The sequence below is a fragment of the Gasterosteus aculeatus genome, chromosome 12, assembly GCF_964276395.1.
Source record: "Gasterosteus aculeatus chromosome 12, fGasAcu3.hap1.1, whole genome shotgun sequence".
NCBI classification, from domain to species: Eukaryota; Metazoa; Chordata; class Actinopteri; order Perciformes; family Gasterosteidae; genus Gasterosteus; species Gasterosteus aculeatus.
The window spans coordinates 5745088-5750413 of NC_135700.1; positions in this window are offsets into that span (position 1 = coordinate 5745088).

Genomic DNA, 5326 nt, shown 5'->3' on the forward strand with positions numbered 1-5326 from the left:
TCTCTCTCTGTTTTTTTCCTCCCCCCTTGTTTGGGCACGAAGGTGCACATATTTGCGCTATAGCTTCTGTAAATGCGCGGACCTTGGGGCTTTGGAGTCATGCAATCCGCCACTCAGGCTTCATTCGCTGCAGTCATGCAATGTTGTTCGCGGGGCCGCACACGGCGAGAACCCACCAAACAGCAAAACAAGTTATGAGAAGTCATTGAACGAGGTGAACTGCACGTCACCCTTTCTCGTGCAGCGTGTCCCAGCGAGAAGCCTGGCGTCGCTGAAGGTTTTGCATTTGCAAAAGTCAGGGCTGTGGGGAAATTGAAAAAAAGAGGAACGTGTCATTTGAGCAGTGATTTAATTCTCCCAGCTCTTACATAAACAGTCATGCAAAGACAAAAAACACCAAATTAATAAATTAACATGGTTTGAACAACTCAATTAGAGAGAAAAGACAGCATTTTATACAATACAGTTCTCATTCTTTCATGTAATTTATAGCTTTCCCTGCACTCTTCTCTGCACCCTCGGAAGCTGCAACAGCCGCAACGCTGCGTGCTCCTGAGGGCCACGATGGGCACGGCCCTCTGGAACATCCTGTCGCTAACAGTAAAATAGGAATCCATGTCAGCAGTGCTACATTGATCAAAACAGGGAGAACTACTACTTGTATTTACAAGTTGAATCAGCACAGTGGACCTCAAAGCATTCGAGATCTTGAGGGATGTGGGAGTGTAATTGTGGGATGAAAGTGAACCTGATTAAAGATGAACGTGCACCTCGAGGGGGGGGACCGCCTGCAGGTGAGGGCCGGCTGCATTCTCAGCGGGCCCTCAGGCTGCACGTGTCAAATCCCAGCAGGCGAACGCCAATCCCAGCCGGGGACGAGGCGACTGCAAATGTCACACAGCGGTGCTGCAAACTGCACTTTTTACCTTTTCGAATTCCCACTTTTAAGGCACTTGAGCATGGCTTCCTGCAGCCAAAGGCAGCGGGAGAGAAAAGGAGTGTCAGAGCTGAGGTGGAAGGATGTGAGCCAGTGGGGAGTCTATGGTGAGGTTATCTGCTCAGTTCTTAAAGGAGATTACAGGCCACAGGAAGGCACGACTGCTGCAAGATCTGACCTCCGCCAAAGCAGCGGCGGGTCGTGTCAGGGTGCACGGGGCGACCCCCCCCCAAGGCCGAGCCGGAGGTGTGCGGGGTTAGTTTTCACTGTGTCCGTTCTTATACAGGACTGGGGAGAAAACAAAAAAAGAAAGATAAAAGCTTTGCCCTCAGCCATGTACCTTTTAAATTCTTGGACATAAAAACCGGTGTAATGACATGTGAGGGTTGTTAGTTTCTACTCACGCAACGGCTGTCACGCACACACCTCGTGAGCAGGTGTGTACATCCGTTTCATCGTGTGAGTGTCTTTGCATACCGCCGCTGTCAAGAGACAGTTTTTTTTCTTTGTGTTGGTTTTCTTATGATTTAGCGTGAGCCGACTGAACGAATGCAACCAGTTAGCAGTCTTGACCTCGTCCAGCACCTCTCCGGCTGGCTTCAAGGAAGTGGGAGGACAAAACTGGACTTTCCCTTCATCCGTCAAGCACACAAGGTCAGGTTACACAAACGCTATGTGTAATGATTGTCTTTAACGTTCTATTTTTATATAACAGACAATGCTCCAGTTTGACCATGCCCTGAAAAGACTATCACAAAATAGTTCTCCTCTTTTGATAGAAACCACACACACACTCACACACACACTCACAAACACTAAACGCAGAACTAACAAACAAATATTGAAACAAATTGTAATCCTGCCAATGCCTAACATTCTCGCGAGACGGGTCAAAAGAGTAGTGCCTGACATGAGCGCCTCCCTGCCTCCCCACCAGGGGTTCTTCCTCACAAGCTCCTGCCAAAGGACGTCTGTTCTGAGCATGAGGAGTAAACTAACTGGTGAGACCGTTTCACATTTACTGCACCTTAATTCCTAAATTCAAATGCAAACGTAGCGACGCCGCGGCTTCACTGTCAAAGAGAACAATGGAGCAGGAGGACGGGAGCCAGCGGGCTCCTGCGTGTGTGCATGTGCCCGGTCTGGCAAAGCGTAATAGGATTATTTTGGACGGCGGGTCATGACACCCCACATGAATGTCGCCCATTACCAAACACAAGCCTACACAGCGTCTCCCCGCTCACTGCATCGCGGACAAGAAATGAACAGCACGGCTTAGGTACACGATCACGCCAGGCCAGTGATGGACACAATGACAACATGGCATCCGATGTGGTCCCGTACACGTGGTGACGCGTTCAATGCACACGAGAAAAGATAAAGTAAAGTAAAGTATTGGCAGCAAAATGTTCTTTTATTTTTGCAAATTAATCAAATAGTTGAAAGATTGTGTGGCGGAATGGTCCCTAACAGTGTCCTGTCATTATAATAAGTGGCAGTTTTATGTTTCTTGCGGTTGGAGTATTAACCACCTCTTATACTATCGTGTGCTTTAATAGAAAACATTGAATATTGTTTTATTATATATTAGTCTTAATGTAAATATAGTGGTTACATAGCTACTTTTAAATAATAAAGGAAAGTTCAAGAGTGGTAGTAAATCATTTCCACCATTGGACTGAACTGTCAAGTCAACTCGTTTCTTCACTCAGTTCAACAAGACGGATCCTCGTGGCGTAAGAAACAGCTTCCCTGTAATATGACACATAAAGACAGCGTGGAAACACCTTCTATTTCCACAGATTCACTGTGAAATATATTGAATAGCACACACACACGCACACACACACACACACACACACACACACACACACACACACACACACACACACACACACACACACACACACACACACACACACACACACACACACACACACACACACACACACGCACACACACATTTTAATGCCACTGATGTTTGAAACTATTGGATGTTGAGCATTTTCCTTTTATTCTGTATTGGTGCAAATTTTCGAAGTTTCGAAGGAGACATTTCAGACTCATTTTGCTCTCATTTTCAGTTTCATGCATTTAAAAGAAAAATATGTCCTTTTAAATATCGCTCCGTTTCAAGCGTGTTTTAACGTTTTCGCTTTCTGTCATCGGAAGGCATCCAGAAATAAGCTGGAACAGCTTGAGAGTGTTTACGTTTAAAACTGAAATAGTCTGTAGTTGTGTGATGAGGACTTTAATCCCTAACGTTTAAAGGCACAGTTTCTGAATAATGGCAGTGTGGATTTATTTCTCCATGAAATACAGACATAATAAGACATGCAGCCAGACATTTATATGTATATTTTTGACATTTATATATGTGCTAGTATAATACCGGAAATTATAAGTTCAGTGTCTGCTGGTGCATCAGTGGCTGCACACAGAGGACACAGAGGACACTCGTAGGACAGAGTCAGATGACTGAAGACAGTGGCAGTCGTTGGGTGACAGGGGTCAGGGGTCAGGCAGGTAAGCACCAAAACTTACTGCTGATTGGCCTTTTCACCCACATCCGGGAACCCAACACCGCCACCACGAAGTAAGTGTGTGTGTGTGTGTGTGTGTGTGTGTGGAAGGGAGAGAAAGAGCTCGCGCGTGTTCGCGTGTGGGTGTCTGTGGGGTGTGTGGGAGGATTAGTAACCGAGAGCTAAATGCCCCCCCCCACTCCCCCCCGCCCTGCCTCCTCCCACCGTCCTCATGCGAGCCGGTATTTACACTGCGTGGCAATAACAATAGTTGCGTGCGGAAATATCTCGGTCATCCATCTTTCTGTCACCTCTCCCTCTCGCGCGGAGCACGAAGGTGTCACACCCGAGAGCGCGATAGGCAGGGCAGAGGAAGACGAGGTCACAATGGGAAGGCCCGTTAAGTTGCGTGCGAGTGGGGAGTCGTGACCCGCGAAGAAAGAGAAGCACCGACCTGTGCGTGTGGGAGTATTTGGTTCGCGCTGCTACGCAGCGGAACGGACCGCGGTTTAGATAAACAGCCCGGCTTGGTATACGGGATATTTTTGTTTCTGATAAATCAAAGCAGTCACCATAAAGCCTTATTTGAGCTAGACTTGTGTTTTTTTTTATTTACTTTTTTTATTATTATTTTATTTTACTTTTTTATTCCGAGGCAAACATGATCCAGCAGTGCCAGAAAGTAAAAAAAGTAAGAAAGATCTGTCATAGATGTTGTTTGTTGTTTTCCCAAGATTCTTTCATTCCCAAACACAGATTTATTGCCTTCCAATAAACTGTTGGAATGGACCAACTGCTGAACCAACTGCTGTGGTGGTTGATGATGGATGAGTCATCATCACCATTTAGAATTGTTTCATTGGCACAATTGAATAAAGATAAACAAACATAATAATATCACATTGGGGAAGAGGCAGAAAGGCCTGTTTGAAACCTCCACCTAATTAATATATATTTACTAATTGAATAGATTATTTACTAATTGAATAGATTTTTTAAAGGTACCTTATTCTATCCTGCAGGCAGCATCACACTGTCCACCATGACAGAATTGAGGTCATGATCCTAATTAACTGTCTGGCGCCATGGAAGCCTTTTCCCAGGAAAGTATTTAAAGCTCCACTAATCAATATTTTGGATATTAACATTGAATAAAATGGCAGTGTAATGTGAAAGACATCTCACAAATAGTGACAAAACATTCTTCAGGTGTAAACATTATTATTATTATTATTTTTTCTTTCAGCTGGTCTTCTCTTTGGTTTTAGGACATGTTCATATCTTGATTCTCTTCATTATCGTCAGCAGCAGGCAGATGTTTTTATCTGCCACAACGCTTGCAACATTGAGATTGTGATGCAAGTCACAGAAGCAATCATTTGTGTTTTCTTTATTCGGCGCTCCTGTGGCGCAATGGTGATTGCAGCTTATAGAAGCACACATTGGACATTTCTGTGGGCAACGGGATCGTTGCGTTCGTTTAGAATATAATATCATAAATGCACCTTGGTGAATCTTTCCAACATATGCACATTTGTAAAACGTCTAATCTCATCAATGTCAACCTTGTTGGCATTATGCTAAATATGATAACTGAGTATTTCTCCATCTGTCCTGGGAGCCGATCCCCTTTTTTCTAGGGAAATAAGATATGGATAAGCTTCTCACGCAAAACAAGTCATGCATTACACAAATTAACCTCTTCTGCCCCCCACACGCACGCGCGTGCGCGGACCTTAACCTTCTCTTTGCAAACCAACGGGGCCGTTCACCGTCCACAGTGATGTCCACAGGGAGGTCTCACTCGGACGCTTTTTCTGGGGACCAGAAGGAACGAGCCGCGTACGCGGTGCGTTGGCGCCAATGG